This window comes from Notolepis coatsorum, assembly GCF_963971535.1.
Source record: "Notolepis coatsorum genome assembly, chromosome: 1".
NCBI classification, from domain to species: Eukaryota; Metazoa; Chordata; class Actinopteri; order Aulopiformes; family Paralepididae; genus Notolepis; species Notolepis coatsorum.
The window spans coordinates 312,841,399-312,858,760 of NC_140165.1; positions in this window are offsets into that span (position 1 = coordinate 312,841,399).

Consider the following 17,362-nt stretch of genomic DNA (forward strand, 5'->3'; position numbering starts at 1 on the left):
CCATTGGAAGAGCACCAATAGGGCACACCTTCTAATTTTTCGCCACTCAAAAGGGCACTTTGGCGCATTTTTCAACCGTGGGGGCACCAATAGGGCACATCCTCTAATTTCTTTCACTCAAAAGGGCACTTTAGCGTGCGTTTTTCAACCGTGGGGGCACCAACAGGGCACATCCTCTAATTTCTTTCACTCAAAAGGGCACTTAAGCGCGCATTTTTCAACCGTGGGGGCACCAATAGGGCACATCGTCTAATTTCTTTCACTCAAAAGGGCACTTTAGCGCGCGTTTTTCAACCGTGGGGGCACCAATAGGGCACATCCTCTAATTTCTTTCACTCAAAAGGGCACTTAAGCGCGCGTTTTTCGACCGTGGGGGCACCAATAGGGCACATCCTCTAATTTCTTTCACTCAAAAGGGCACTTAAGCGTGCATTTTTCAACCGTGGGGGCACCAATAGGGCACATCCTCTAATTTCTTTCACTCAAAAGGGCACTTTAGCGTGCATTTTTCAACCGTGGGGGCACCAATAGGGCACATCCTCTAATTTCTTTCACTCAAAAGGGCACTTAAGCGCGCGTTTTTCGATCGTGGGGGCACCAATAGGGCACATCCTCTAATTTCTTTCACTCAAAAGGGCACTTAATCGTGCGTTTTTCGATCGTGGGGGCACCAATAGGGCACATCCTCTAATTTCTTTCACTCAAAAGGGCACTTTAGCGCGCGTTTTTCAACCGTGGGGGCACCATGGGGGTGCGGTCGCCCCCCCTGCCCCCCCCCCTGAGTCCGCCAGTGGGTACAATACACACAATTATTAAGGGGATGGAGACCAGGGTTGGGTAGGCGGGGTGGGGAAAACTGTACAACTGTACAAGCAAAACTGTACATTGGAATATCAACGAAACCTTACTTGGTCCCAAGAAGAGGGTCTCATGTATTATTGGGTTAGGACATTTACAGGGGCCAGTTTCGAATTGCAGTCTCCTGTAGACTGCTCTTTGAGTGGTTTTGAAAGTGGGTGAGTCTGGTCTCTGTTGAAAGGAAACATTCCGAACTTTATTCCACAATAGGAAGAATCACTCTGAGTGCTATAATGTAATAGAGTTACAGAGGTTTGAACACACTGAAATAACAGTTTAGTTTACTTGCAAACAGATGCCTAGTACAGAATAGTTCCAGCTGAGAGGTTGGAGCTGGAAAGCACAATGGTTCCATAGCCTGAAGTCTTATCTAGTACAGGTCCAAAGTTGATAACAATCCCTCGGAAAATGTGTGTTTTACCCATGTTTTTGTAATCTTTGTTTCGGTAATAATTCGGTATGCCTATCCAAAATGGCCGTCCGCTGCAATACATTCCTAGACAAACATGTCAAAACACTCACACGCACCTGCTTTTTCCACCTCAGAAATATTGCAAAACTACGCACCATCATATCTCACTCTGAACTAGAACTGTCCGTGCATGCTTTTATTTCCTCTAGGCGTGACTACTGCAACTCACTTTTCACCTGTCTCACCAAATCATCCACAGACAAACTACAAATGGTCCAAAATGCTGCAGCCAGGCTACTCACAAGGTCAAAAAAAGCATGTCACATCACTCCCATTCTGGCATCCCTGCACTGGCTCCCGGTACACTATAGAATTCACTTCAAAGTCCTCACTTTCACTTTCAGAGCACGCCACGGTCAGGCCTCTACATCACTGAACTCATCCATCCCTACACCAACACCCGCTCATCAGATCTGCCGATCAGCACCTCCTGGTGGTCCCCAGGTCCAGGCTGAAAACAAGGGGTGATCGAGCCTTTGAGGTGACGGCACCAAGGCTCTGGAACGCTCTCCCCCTGGACCTGCGAACTGCCCCCTCTGAAAACTCTTTTAAAAAACAACTAAAAACACATTTGTTCAGATAGGCCTTTGGTCATACATAGGCACTCTTTCTTGTCCTCACTGTTCCTATAGTTTTGTTTTTAATTAGTGACTGATGATTTTATCTGATGATTTCTACTTTGTATCTGGTTTCACTGTTTTTTAACACTATGATCGCCGGGGACGAGTTAAGACATCATTCCTAGCCATGCTCATTCTGCCGAAGACGCCGTAACTCGTCTTTGATGTCAATATTTCAAAAATCTGTCATCGAAATCATATTTCCTTTCCGGAGCCCTGAGATGTACTGGTGAGCTCCACTCAACTGTCTAACGGTTCGAGAGTGCCATCTGGTGGCCGATCGGCAGATCGGCCAAGAGGGAGGGGCGCGCCAAACAGGAAGTGCTCATCCATATGTGCTCCGGGCACTCGCGATCGGTAGCCGGACTCCATCTCAACACACTGGATGATCAATCGCTCGCCCTAACTCAATAAACAACGTTATTTGGACATATATAGTATTATACAACCTGGAAATGGTTCATCAGGATCAACATCCCATAATCGAAAACGGTCTACTCCACGCTGATCGTCCAACGGCGTGAGGAACATACGGTAAGATTCAGCGTTATTTTCTAACGTATTCCATATAAACTGTATGATGAACATATGACCCACTCTGGATGAATCATCTAACGCTGCCCACGGAATTATAAACGATCCCCCGCCCATCCGCTCATCATCAGATCATACGTAGATCATTCTAGAAGTACGTCCAGTTGAAATTTTTCATCTCGCACAGATTCCTACCAAACTGTATTTGATCATCAATATAATGCATTTAGGGCTATAAATCACGTTCTGAAGAAAGCTGCAGAAAACGATAAAAACATACTTATACTTTAGACCATATTTTAGTATGAATATGTGAATGAAAAAGTTTAACGTTGCTACACCCTGAACAATACATATAGGACATTGAATGGGCCATAATACTGGCAATGTAGCAATAGAATTTAAAAAGTTATAGCCCTGCAAAGAAGGGGAACTTCTCCATAGACAAATTGAGCTGGCGAGGGATGGTAAATTATGAATTTAACCCATGGCGATTAAAGTGTTAACTGTTGTTGTTGTTGTTGTTGTTGTTGTTGTTGTTGTTGTTGTTGTTGTTGTTGTTGTTGTTGTTGTTGTTGTTGTTGTTTTAGTTGTCGTTTATTTATGATTTTGTTTTTGTTTTTATATACTATAGCTGTAGTGTAAAGCACCTTGTGCATTCGGTCAATCATTTTCACAGTCAGAGGTGTCGACTGCTCCGTTTAGGGCCAGGCGAAACCGAACGTGGTCACTTGTCCGAAACTGACCTTCGTTGGTTGTTTGGTCTTGTAACCTGAGATTGGAAGCACATAATGGGTTGAGTAGGGTGTCAATCAAACAGTGGTCAATTTAGCTTTCCAACAATGTGTTGGTTGTTGGGCGATAACACAGCCTGACGCCGACAGACGAGGGCAAAGTGCTGTTTAAGAGGATAAGTAACTTTTTTTTTTTTTTTTTTTTTTATTGGTTTTTTTCCCCCTCCATTTTCCTCCGATTTTTCTCCCATCCCAATGTTAGTCGTATGCCAATTCCCAGTCCCTTCCTGATCGCTGCGCACTTACCCCCCACAGTCAGATCATCTGGGAGAGTGGAGGCTACCACGTGCTTCCTCCGACACACGTCCAGCCAATCACCGCTTCTTTTCACCTGGCAGCGCGGATTCTCATTGAGAGGGCGTAGCGTGTGGGAGGACCACACTATCCCCCTCACGTCCAATCCGCGCTTAGCAGGCGCCCCGACCGAACTGTAGGAGTCGCTGTTTACAACGACCCGGACCCACCCCGCCAGCTTCTCCCACCCTCTGATACAGCCAATTGTATCAGTGCAGACGGCCAGCCAAGCTGGTGACAACCCCGGAGCTGTGAGCTGGATTCGAACAGGCAAATCCAGCTCAGCTCCGGGGCTGGTGACGAACGCAATCTCCGCTCGGCCACCTAACCGCCTGGATAAGTAACTTTTTAAATATATATCCATGTATTTGTCCATGTATTTGCAATTGTGAAGTTAATCTAAATCACATGTGTGATACATCACAAGAAACTATTCGACCTTGACTGCCTTTAACTATGATTTTGGATTTGATTTTGATGTTTTTTATTTTCGTGTCTTACATACAGGTGTATGCCCAGCCCATATGGGCTTACAAGACACATAAACAATACGTATATAATAATATACTTGACAAATTACTTGACAAATGACATATAGACCAAGATAGCCACAAGAAAAAGAAAATACAATAAAACGTAATATAACACAAGCTGTACGCAATGTATGTAAACAAAGAAAAAAGAGGAATTCATATACAATTATATAGGATATAGTGTGTTTTGTCTCAAGTGCCATGCTTTCTCCAAAAATCCTGCAAAACTGAAGATGTCCTCCACAAAAAAACAACTCAACATACAACTCTCAGACTGCCAAAACAAATCCGGATTTACAATTTGAATTTTCTCAAATAAAGCCCTCCTCAAATCGGTGTACAAAGGGCAATAAAAAACAAGATGAGTGAACACAACACTCTAACTCACAATCTATAAAATAATAAAGGTTGAAAACATTGCTCCTCTGAAAGATTAACCTTTTCACTGCCACACGACAGCCGGTTAACCCTTTCACAGTGTCTGTGACAATACTAGCTCCGCGGATGATGGAGCATCGCCGTCGGTTGTGTGATAGTAAAGGGTTAACCTTCTGTCGTGTGGCAGTGAAAGGGTTAAAACAGACTTATATGGTCCTTCATCTGAGCTACTCAATTGATGTATAACCCATCAAATCTGATTTCACTTCAGTTCCCCATTCTAGGGAGTTATTCTAATAACAGCCAGCAGAGGGTGCACATGTCTCAGCTGGACCACACCAGTCTTACATGTCACTTTTTTCATTGTCCACATCAGCCACATAATAAACCATGACCTGAATCTTTCCCAAATTGCTTTATTTTTTTAGATATCACGTTGGTCTATGTTTTGTCCATATTCCACGAACGTTAAAGAATGTACCTGAAAACGTGTGTGTCAACGTTAGCAAAAATTCTAGGTTGACATGCAGTACTTCTTCTTGTGATTGGTGGCTCGGAGGGCAGAACCAAAGTATAATGGAGTTACACCTAAGACATGTGTGAACAGGAAGAGGACATTGGACTCTGTTGCAGTGCTGGAGAGAAGCTGTATGAAGGAAACATATAAATCACCAGTTGCGGTTCAAGGCCGTGGTAGTTTTACACAAACACAAATAAGAGAGTAAACACCTTTTTTCACAAGCTTCCCAATTCATTTGGGAACTTGGACCGCGGGCCTCCATGAGTAGAGGCGATTGGATATCAATGCGTGAATTTGAATGGCTTGTATTCGAGCAATACAGTCATTTTAGATCAAATAAATGACGCATGCGGTCAGGTGGCGTAGCGGAGATTGTGCTCGTCACCAATGCATTGGTGTGTTGCCTTGGCTCGGGCTGATCGCTATACTAACTCGTTTGGCTGAGTTAGGGGGAGGGAAGCCGTGGGTGGGTCCTGGGCGTTGTGGACAGCGACCCCTACAGTTCGGTCGGGGCACCTGCACAGCGAGGGTAGGATCGGGAGGGAGGTAGTGTGACCTTCCACACGTTACACTCTCCCGGTGAGAATCTGCGCTGCCAGGCTGGCTGCCGGCTGGCTGCACATGTGTCGGAGGAAAGCATGTGACAGTCTCCGGCCTCTCGGACCAACAGTAGGGGGGGGTGCGTGACAACCAGGAAAGTGAGCGGGAATTGGCATAACGACTAACAGGGGGATGGGAGAAAAATCGGAAAAAGAAGGAGGAGAAAGATAATAAAAAAAAAAAAAAAAAAAAAAAACTATGAAAAATAAAGTTTAATATTATTATTATTATTACATTACACAAACTAAAAACAGATATTACATTACATTACACAAACTAAAAACAGATATTACATTACATTACACAAACTAAAAACAGATATTACATTACATTACACAAACTAAAAACAGATATTGTCTGAATTACTAGAAGAAAGAAATGCACCACCTTTGGCTGATAATGGTAATTTATTAATTTCTTAGGATTTCTTTTGGTCTAATAAATGTTTAAGGTTCTTAGATGGATCCCCTGCTGCCTCCTCCTCTTCCTCCTCCTCCTCCTCTTCCTCATATTCCTCCTCCTCCTCCTCTTCCTCCTCCTCCGCCTCTTCCTCATCTTCCTCCTCCTCCTACTCTTCCTCCTCCTCCTACTCTTCCACATCTTCCTCCTCCTACTCCTCCACATCTTCCTCCTCCTCCTCTTCCTGCTCCTCCTCCTCCTCTTCCTGCTCCTCCTCCTCCTCCTCCTCCTCCTCCTCCTCCTCCTCCGCCTCCTCCTCCTCCACGGGGAGCAGCGTACTGGCTCATGTTAGGCAGGCCATGCATTATGCAGCAGCTTAGGCCACAGCGCGGGATCTTCATGTCCTCGGCTACAGTCCACTTGTTGCTGCTCTGGTCGTAGCGCTCCACGTTGGAGATGGAGGTGAAGCCACTGTAGCCTCCGACCACGAAGAGCAGGTCGTCCAGCACCGCGATGCCAAAGTGTCTGCGGGGGGTGAGCATGTCGGGCAGGGCGCTCCAGGAGTCAGTCAAGGGGCTGTAGGCCTCCACGCTACGTAGGGTGTTTCTACCATTCCACCCTCCCACCTGTGGACAGGACACATGAGGAATGTTTTAATGTGTGGTTAAGGCAGGCAGACACTGTATTAATCAATTTAGGGAAATGAGGGCATCACAGCAGCATTGCAAGTCAAATGATACATATCTATAGAAATATCTAGTTTAAAGCATTTGTCTCCGTGTGCACCTACCGCATAGAGTTGTCCTCCGTACACAGCGACTCCCACTCCGTCACGCCTGCTGCTCATGGGGGCGATCAGAGTCCACTGGTCGGTGTCTGGGCTGTAGCACTCAGCTGTGAGCTCGAACGAGCCACCACAGATGTAAACCTGTAATAAGAAAGAATATTCTAATTTAGTTTATATATTCCATTTGATTTCATTCTACTTTAATTGTCTGTTAATGTTGATGCACCAAAGGACCCAGACACAACTTTTGTATGTGCAAGCTTACTTATATAAATAAATAAAAACATTTATGATTTCTGATCTAACGTTCCTTGTGTTCATCTAGCACCCTGTGTCCCTCAGTTCCACCCACCTTGCCCTGGAGGGCTGCTGCCCCGGCATGCCACCTGTGCTCCAGCATGGGTGAGATCACTGTCCACTGGTTGGTTTCAGGCTCGTAGCGCTCGGCGGTGTTCAGTACCACGCATCCGTCCCACCCTCCCATGGCGTAGATACAGCCGTCCAACACGACCACGCTGAGGCGACAGCGGCGTGAGTGCATGGGAGCCACCTGCAGCCAGCTGCGAGTGACGGGGTTGAACCTGCACACACTGCTGAGAGTCTTTCTGCCGTCCGAGCCGCCGACGCAGTAGACCAGACCGTGGAGATAAGCGGTGCCGTGGCACCACCGGGGACTCTCCCCCTCAACGCTCATGTCCATCCATCCACCGGCTCGGATATTGTAAGCCTCCATGGGCAGGATGCCGCCACCCAGGCCTCCGATGGCCAATAGGACCTCCTGGGGCAGGCGTGGACGCATCAGGGGGTTTGGGAGCCTGTCGGAGCCAGGGGGGTTCAGGACGCTGAGGATGAGAGGCCTGCAGTCGTGGCTGTCCCTCACCACAGGGTTGTTCTGGACGTTGCTCCTGAAGTAGTCAGGCCTCATCAAGCCCATGCGAACCTGGGAAGAGACAAGCAGACATCGGGTACAACTTAAGACAGCGGTTGTAGACGGTTTCTGTTGCTAGGGAACAGTTTGGACCCAAATGTTTGACAACCACTGTACTAGGGAACCTAGTGTTGTTTTAATGTAATGCACAGTAATACAATTTGTTTTTTGTTTTTTTTATAAATGTTTTTGTTTTATTTTATGTTCATACATAAAACTGGCTCATGTTAGGCAGGCCATGCATTATGCAGCAGCTTAGGCCACAGCGCGGGATCTTCATGTCCTCGGCTACAGTCCACTTGTTGCTGCTCTGGTCGTAGCGCTCCACGTTGGAGATGGAGGTGAAGCCACTGTAGCCTCCGACCACGAAGAGCAGGTCATCCAGCACCGCGATGCCAAAGTGTCTGCGGGGGGTGAGCATGTCGGGCAGGGCGCTCCAGGAGTCAGTCAAGGGGCTGTAGGCCTCCGCGCTACGTAGGGTGTTTCTACCGTCCCACCCTCCCACCTGTGGACAGGACACATGAGGAATGTTTTAATGTGTGGTTAAGGCAGGCAGACACTGTATTAATCAATTTAGGGAAATGAGGGCATCACAGCAGCATTGCAAGTCAAATGATACATATCTATAGAAATATCTAGTTTAAAGCATTTGTCTCCGTGTGCACCTACCGCATAGAGTTGTCCTCCGTACACAGCGACTCCCACTCCGTCACGCCTGCTGCTCATGGGGGCGATCAGAGTCCACTGGTCGGTGTCTGGGCTGTAGCACTCAGCTGTGAGCTCGAACGAGCCACCACAGATGTAAACCTGTAATAAGAAAGAATATTCTAGGGGGAGCTCCAGTAGCTCACCACGTACCGCGAGTGTTATTTCAGCGCCGTGGACAACCGCGCTCGCGCGGATCTGGGGCTGAGCGCGTTCGAATCCCGGACGGCAGCCGTGCCTTTCCCAGAGTGTCTTTCCCCCCATCTGAACCCTTTCAGCCTGCTTCTGTCGGTCGAACTTGACCAAGTATGAATGCGACGAAAAAGCGATAAACGCTAAAAAGAACCAGCTGACTGGTCAAAGTTTTAAAAAAAAAGAAAGAATATTCTAATTTAGTTTATATATTCCATTTGATTTCATTCTACTTTAATTGTCTGTTAATGTTGATGCACCAAAGGACCCAGACACATCTTTTGTATGTGCAAGCTTACTTATATAAATAAATAAAAACATTTATGATTTCTGATCTAACGTTCCTTGTGTTCATCTAGCACCCTGTGTCCCTCAGTTCCACCCACCTTGCCCTGGAGGGCTGCTGCCCCGGCATGCCACCTGTGCTCCAGCATGGGTGAGATCACTGTCCACTGGTTGGTTTCAGGCTCGTAGCGCTCGGCGGTGTTCAGTACCACGCATCCGTCCCACCCTCCCATGGCGTAGATACAGCCGTCCAACACGACCACGCTGAGGCGACAGCGGCGTGAGTGCATGGGAGCCACCTGCAGCCAGCTGCAAGTGACGGGGTTGAACCTGCACACACTGCTGAGAGTCTTTCTGCCGTCCGAGCCGCCGACGCAGTAGACCAGACCGTGGAGATAAGCGGTGCCGTGGCACCACCGGGGACTCTCCCCCTCAACGCTCACGTCCATCCATCCACCGGCTCGGATATTGTAAGCCTCCATGGGCAGGATGCCGCCACCCAGGCCTCCGATGGCCAATAGGACCTCCTGGGGCAGGCGTGGACGCATCAGGGGGTTTGGGAGCCTGTCGGAGCCAGGGGGGTTCAGGACGCTGAGGATGAGGGGCCTGCAGTCGTGGCTGTCCCTCACCACAGGGTTGTTCTGGACGTTGCTCCTGAAGTAGTCAGGCCTCATCAAGCCCATGCGAACCTGGGAAGAGACAAGCAGACATCGGGTACAACTTAAGACAGCGGTTGTAGACGGTTTCTGTTGCTAGGGAACAGTTTGGACCCAAATGTTTGACAACCACTGTACTAGGGAACCTAGTGTTGTTTTAATGTAATGCACAGTAATACAATTTGTTTTTTGTTTTTTTTATAAATGTTTTTATTTTATTTTATGTTCATACATAAAACAGAACATAACAGAATAATAATAATAATAATAATAATAATAATAATAATAATAATAATAACAATGACAACAGCGACGACAACAATAATAACAGTAACATGAACCATAATGACCTATACAAGAGACAGACAAACAAGAAAAAGTAAAATAATAAAAATACATTTTAAAATAAATGTGGCTCAGGTACTAGCAACCATGTTTGCGTATCCGTAATACAATTAGTTACCTTGGGCAGCAGCAAAGGGATGTGTGTTTTACGCTCCTCACGGGAGTGGTCGATCCAACGGAGGACGGCCTCGAACACCGTCTCCTCGCTCTTCACGTTCAGGTCATCCCTCTCGATGATGTCCACCAGTTGCTGCGGGGACAGCTCCACAATCTCCTGTGAGACGCGCAGCATCTCCTCAAAGTGGCACACGATGAAGAGATGGGCCTTGCGCCTCAGGTCAGGGCAGTTGTAGATGTCCGCCAACCTCCAGATGCCGACACAGTTTTCCAGAGACAGCTGGCCTTCTAGGAAGTCAGAGCACGCTCCTACTATGCCAGTGACGCGAAGCTGGTCTGCAGCCACCAGAAGCTCTTCCACGTTCTCTGCTGTCACCAGCACAAAGCGTGTGTAGGAGTACTCTATGATGAGCTGCATCATACCCGGGGACACCCCAGGGATAGTGTAGACTGATTTCTCTGAGTCGCTCCAGCGAGTGAAGAGGGCTCTGTGGGACGCAGAGTATAGAGATATCTGATGAGTAAGCAACATTCTGTCCTGTGTAGTCATATATTTTCACTGTAGAAGTATAGGGTCTTAGCACAGTAGAAGTATAGTATCTTTTTACAGTAGAAGTACAGTATAGTATCTGTTTACAGTAGAAGTACAGTATAGTATCTGTTTACAGTAGAAGTACAGTATAGTATCTGTTTACAGTAGAAGTGCAGTATAGTATATTTTTACAATAGAAGTACAGTATAGTATCTGTTTACAGTAGAAGTGCAGTATAGTATATTTTACAGTAGAAGTACAGTATAGTATCTGTTTACAGTAGAAGTACAGTATAGTATCTGTTTACAGTAGAAGTACAGTATATTATATGTTTACAGTATAAGTACAGTATAGTATCTGTTTACAGTATAAGTACAGTATAGTATCTGTTTACAGTAGAAGTACAGTATAGTATATGTTTACAGTAGAAGTGCAGTATAGTATATTTTTACAGTAGAAGTACAGTATATATTATCTGTTTACAGTAGAAGTGCAGTATAGTATATTTTACAGTAGAGGTACAGTATAGTATCTGTTTACAGTAAAATTACATTATAGTATCTGTTTACAGTAGAAGTGCAGTATAGTATCTGTTTACAGTAGAAGTACAGTATAGTATCTGTTTACAGTAGAAGTACAGTATAGTATCTGTTTACAGTAGAAGTACAGTATAGTATATTTTTTACAGTATAGGTACAGTATAGTATCTGTTTACAGTAGAAGTACAGTATAATATCTGTTTACAGTAGAAGTACAGTATAGTATCTGTTTACAGTAGAAGTACCGTATAGTATATGTTTACAGTAAAAGTACAGTATGGTATCTGTTTACTAACCAAGCTAACCTAACCAAGCTAACCTAAACCAAGCTAAGCTGAAGCAAGCTAACCTGAACCAAGCTAACCTGAACCAAGCTAAACTTACCTGAAATAGTCGCTGCAGTCACACAGGAGGGCCTTGTGGGCATTCAACTCAGTGCTGTTGACTTTAATAACCACATCACAGAACCTTCCCTCCAGACGCAGCTCATTAAGGATTGTACAGGACATTGTTTCCTTTTCCACGTGGGGATTTAGAATTGTATCTACAGAATATATTCAAGCTTACAGACAAATAGCCAGAAACAACAAGTGCGATCTTCACTTGTCTTCTGAGATCTGAGATATTATGAGAGAATTGTTGAATATACTGTACACAAATGTTCTAGAATGTTTGATTATGACATCATACTGTGACATCACAAATGTTCTAGAATGGTCTATTATGACATCATACAGTGCCATCACGAATGTTCTAGAATGTTTGATTATGACATCAGACTGACATCACAAATGTTCTAGAATGTTCTATTATGACATCATACTGTGACATCACAAATGTTCTAGAATGGTCTATTATGACATCATACAGTGCCATCACGAATGTTCTAGAATGTTTGATTATGACATCAGACTGTGACATCACAAATGTTCTAGAATGTTCTATTATGACATCATGCTATGCTTATATGTTGGTCAAATGCCAAATAACTGTTAATTGATTTCATACTGTAGGACACATTTACCTCAGAACATGGCGTGCAAATGTTTGTTACTAAGCCAATGTATCGCCCTGTGTTTCTTCCATTAAACTCAATCAACCATATTGTATGCATTCTAATGCACTCACTCTCATAACACACCATTTCATAGTACAGATTACTTATATCATTCAAGGGTATTTCCCCGCATTAACATTAGCTAGCAAGACACATTTGAAAAAACTCACGAAGGGCTGGCTCACGTTCAAGGCCTCACTCAATGTGAAATGGCGCACGTGCGTGCAGTCTTCTTGGCTGTCGCCGAAATCTGTTGACTTAACAAAATAATAATGTTGGTCAAATGCCAAATAACTGTTAATTGATTTCATACTGTAGGACACATTTACCTCAGAACATGGCGTGCAAATGTTTGTTACTAAGCCAATGTATCGCCCTGTGTTTCTTCCATTAAACTCAATCAACCATATTGTATGCATTCTAATGCACTCACTCTCATAACACACCATTTCATAGTACAGATTACTTATATCATTCAAGGGTATTTCCCCGCATTAACATTAGCTAGCAAGACACATTTGAAAAAACTCACGAAGGGCTGGCTCACGTTCAAGGCCTCACTCAATGTGAAATGGCGCACGTGCGTGCAGTCTTCTTGGCTGTCGCCGAAATCTGTGGACTTAACAAAATAATAATGTTGGTCAAATGCCAAATAACTGTTAATTGATTTCATACTGTAGGACACATTTACCTCAGAACATGGCGTGCAAATGTTTGTTACTAAGCCAATGTATCGCTTGCTGGCTTCTGGCTTCAGTTCATTGTTGAGTCCATCCTTTTGGTCCCGTCCAGTCTGGTCGAAGATGCCACTGACACAGAGAGAATCGTGGCTATATATAGAGACCCAAATGTTCTAGAAGGTTCGGTTATGACATCATACAGTGACATCACGAATGTTCCAGAACGTTCTATCATGATGTCATACTGTGGTTCTAGAATGTTCTATGTTCTAGAAAGTCTATTATGACATCACCACAACGCTCTAGAAGGTTCTAGATTCCAGAATGCCCTATTATGACAAATACGACAGATCTATTGCTATGTCCGCCCACTACAATCACATGAGCTGTCTAACGCCTGTCCCGTCTCCCTGTCCCCCTGTGAGTTGCTGTCCTGGAGTGCTGACCGGAGTGTCGGACGTCCCGTGATGAAGGCCGGGAGGTTGCGACCCCCTCTGCGTGCCCCCCTCTCTCCGGAGGTCTCGTAGTGGTGACCGGAGTGCCGGACGTCCCGCGATGATGTCGGGGAGTTCGCGACCCTCTCTGCGCCGCCCCCTATCTCCCTGTCTCCGGCTGTCCCTGAGCAATGACCGGAGTGTTGAATGTCCCGTGACTAAGACGGGGAGGACGTGACCCTCTTTGCCCCCGCCCCTGTGCCTCAAATAGATCCACTATCAGCTCTATCTTCAATCTTTCAAAATGTTCAGTTGCTATCGCTATTAGCTCTATCTTTAATCTTTCAAAATGTTCAGTTGCTATTGCATGCACTCATCTGTGTTTCACTACACACTTGAGTGCATGTTTACCAACTGCTAGTCTGCAACACTACTATCACCGACATCTAAGAAGGGAGATCCCCCCTTGAATGGCCCTTCTAAGGTTTCTCTCCTCCACACTGCCTGTGGAGCACTTTTCCCTATTGTTAGGTTTTAGTGAGTTTTTCCTTACCTTCGCGTGGGGTATGTCTGGGAGTGCTTGCATTCTTTCATTTATTTGCATTTATCTTAAATGTTTTGGACCTTATGGGGTTCTTGTTCTGTTCTTGACTTATTGTTATGTTTTCTTCTTGACTTGTTTAAAGAAGACCTGTACGGCCCATGGGGACATTAACGTGTGTTGTCGGGCCTTACAAATAAATTTGATTTGATTTGATTTGATTTGTGTCACTGGTATAAACCAAAGGGTAATCAATTCAATGCATGTATGGATTAGGTCCGAAAAAAAGATTAAAACCTGATTAATAGTGTAACTGCAAGCCTCCCTCCAAGCCTCTCTTTGGAAACCATGTATTTATATAGTACATAATACCTAAGCACATATAGTACAGATATCCTCATAATATAATTCGTATCAATTAGATATACTATTTGGGCTTGTTTTTATCCTTATTCTGAAAGAGTTGAACTAATTATTTTCGCTAGCAAGATCTCATTTGATTATTCATTCCATAAGCCTACTGCCAGAAGGCACGTTTAAAGAAATATAATCTGATTGATTGGGGTAATGAGGGAATTAGCCTATAGATTATGCATTTAACTTGTCGGCGAGGCTATTGAGCCGTACTGCATTGTACCCATTCTGCAATCTGTTAATAAAGTTTTAAATCAATCAATCAATCAATGCCGTTAGAAGATCAGGATTTCTGCGATCGACACCTGCTGTCTTTTCAGCTGAGGCGGCCGCGCGCAATTATCCTGAGTCTCAAGTCTGGTTCAAATGAACGAGACTGAATCCACCTTCGAGGAACAGGAACATCCCGGATTCAAACATCGGGTTAATTGAATCTGGATAATGGGACTTTTGATCGACTTAGTTGAACCAGGTACGGGGAATAGGGCCCTGTTGCCTGAATACTTTAGACAACAAATGTTTGTTTCCGTGTCTCTGATTGGCCAGGTCATGTGACATGTACGCCCAATCGTGGGACCGCAAGTTTCTACACTGGTTAAGCTTAGGCGCTCTTTCGAAGTTGGTTAAGGTTAGAGTTTGTCTTAGAGCATGGCGATAGAACGCCTGCCCTGATTCCAAACTCTAACCTTAACCAACTGCGAAAGAGTCTCCTAAGCTTAACCAGTGATAAACTAGGCATTAGGTAGTTTGCAGGCTGTTAGACCCGGAAATAGGCGCCGAACTTGAAGTCCCACGATTGGCCAATCAGAGCGCAAAACTCGAACACGGAAACAAACATTTGTTGTCGAAAGTATACATGCGTCCCTGTTTTATGGAGAGGTTTATCATGTGTGTGATGACTGGGGTGATGGTGGCTGCTGAGTCTCTGAGGAATTTGGAGGGGATGTTGTCATGGCCAGTGGCCTTGTTCGGTTGGAGGCAGTGGCGGCTCTGCCACTAGGGGCGCAAGGGCGCCGACCCACCTGCTGCCAGCTGCTGTTAAATCAGAGAAGAAGAAAAAAAAACGTTTTCGTTTTTTGTTTTATAGCCCTATAAATAATATAAACATGTTTAAAATGAATAATATTTACTCATTTTAAGTATGTTTGTGTTTCCAATGCACAATATAACTTAATTTTACAAAGATTAATAATAGTTTTCCTGAACAGGAAGTGACGATTCTGTCTGATATAGACCTTTTCATTAGTAGCCGCAGGCATTTCTCCTCGTCGTATTTCTCTCTGGCTTGCGCCTGGAGTGCGCGTGCCCGCCGTGCACTGGTTCATCTTTGTCCGTCGCAGCCACGCGCTTTGCGCTGAATATGATGTATTATGATGGAACTCGGGCGCTGGTTTGAAACGACCTAGCAAGCAGCCGAGCGTCTAAAAGCTCTCTGATTGGCCGACGCTGTACTTTCCGTAACCGCAGTTTGCAACATGAGTTTATGCTGTTGTTGTGATGTGTGATGGCAAGTTCTTTCAACGGTTAGGCTTAGGCACTCTTTCAAAGTTGGTTAAGGTTAGAGTTTGTCTTAGAGCATGGCGATAGAACACCAGGTAGTTTGCAGGCTGTTCGAGGCGGAAATGGACAAAGACACAGCTCTTCACTCACAGTACTTGTTGGCTAACAACAAGCTATATGGATGCGGAGGGACAACAATGGATGGACATCAACACAGGCTGGATGGACAATGCCATGGAGTGGATATACTTTATCAACAAGCCAACAACAAGGTAGATTAGCGATCTTAACTCTAGTTTAATACATGATACGTTGTCTACTGATGCCGCATAACGTTGTAACGTTACAGCTTTCAGCTAACGTTAGCTACTGCTAGCTGTTAGCTCCGTTATCTTAGCTGGCCACTTTTATAATTACTGCATGGAAACGGAGTAACGTTAACGTTTAAACGTTATGTCGAGGTCATACAATACTACAGTCGACATAAGGTTAACGTTACCCCGTTTCCATGAAATGTTTAAATAGCAGCAATCTTGTTGAAAATGTAACTTTACTAAAATGCTCTCTCTCTCTCTCTCGCTCTCTCTCTCTCTCGCTCTCTCTCTCTCTCTCTCTCTCTCTCTCTAATTTCGCCGCGTGTGGTGCATAACCACTCAGACAATGAATGGTAACTTGTTTAAAATGATGAGCTTTACAAATGTGTTTATTATTGAATGGATCTGACATCATCTGAGAGAGAGAGAGAGAGAGAGAGAGAGAGCGAGAGAGAGAGAGAGAGAGAGAGAGAGAGCGAGAGAGAGAGAGAGCGAGAGAGCGAGAGAGAGAGAGAGAGAGCGAGAGAGAGAGAGAGAGCTGTGCGTGTTTGTGTTGGGCTATTGGAAACGTGGTTGCATTTGACTGACTGATCATATATTGATCGATGGCAATGGTGATAATATTCGCCAATGCGTGCCTTGTACATGTTTGCAAAATGTTTGGTATAGCGCCCCTAGTGGCGAAGCATCCACGAGCCGCTACTGGTTGGAGGGCGCTCAGTTTTTTGAGTACCTCATCTGTAGTTACCATTTCCAGTTTGAAGTCGTCTTTGTGGACGCCTAGGTTCTTGTAGTATGCTACTATGTGTTCTACCCCATACTGCCCTGAGTGGGAGGGTCGTTTGTTTACCAGTGTTGTGGCTATGTTTGTGAAGAAAGTGTTTAAGTAATTGGCTACATCCAGCTTGTTTGTGATGAGTGTGTTGTCCGTCTTTATGTTTATGTTTGAGAACCTGGTTTTAAGTTTTTTACTGCAGCCTAGTTTATTATTGAGTAATTTCCAAAGTTCACATGGTTTATTTTAGTTTTCCTCAGTTTTGTCATTGATGCATTTTTTTTGTGCAGTTTTGATCATGTAGTTTACGTCATTTCTTAGTCTGTTTCTTTCTAATTTGAGTTCAGTCACGTGGGCTTGGAGTTCACTGCACGTGCTTTTGGTAAGCTTTGACTGACTTTTTTACGAAACTCAGAGCATTTTTTGTCTCTGGCTTTCATAGCGGTCAGTATTTCAGTGTGCATCCACGGCTCAGCACGATTTTTTACCCTGATGGTTCTTAGGGGGGCCATGTTGTTTAGTATTGTCTTCAACCAGTGTACCATTGAGCTCATCTGAC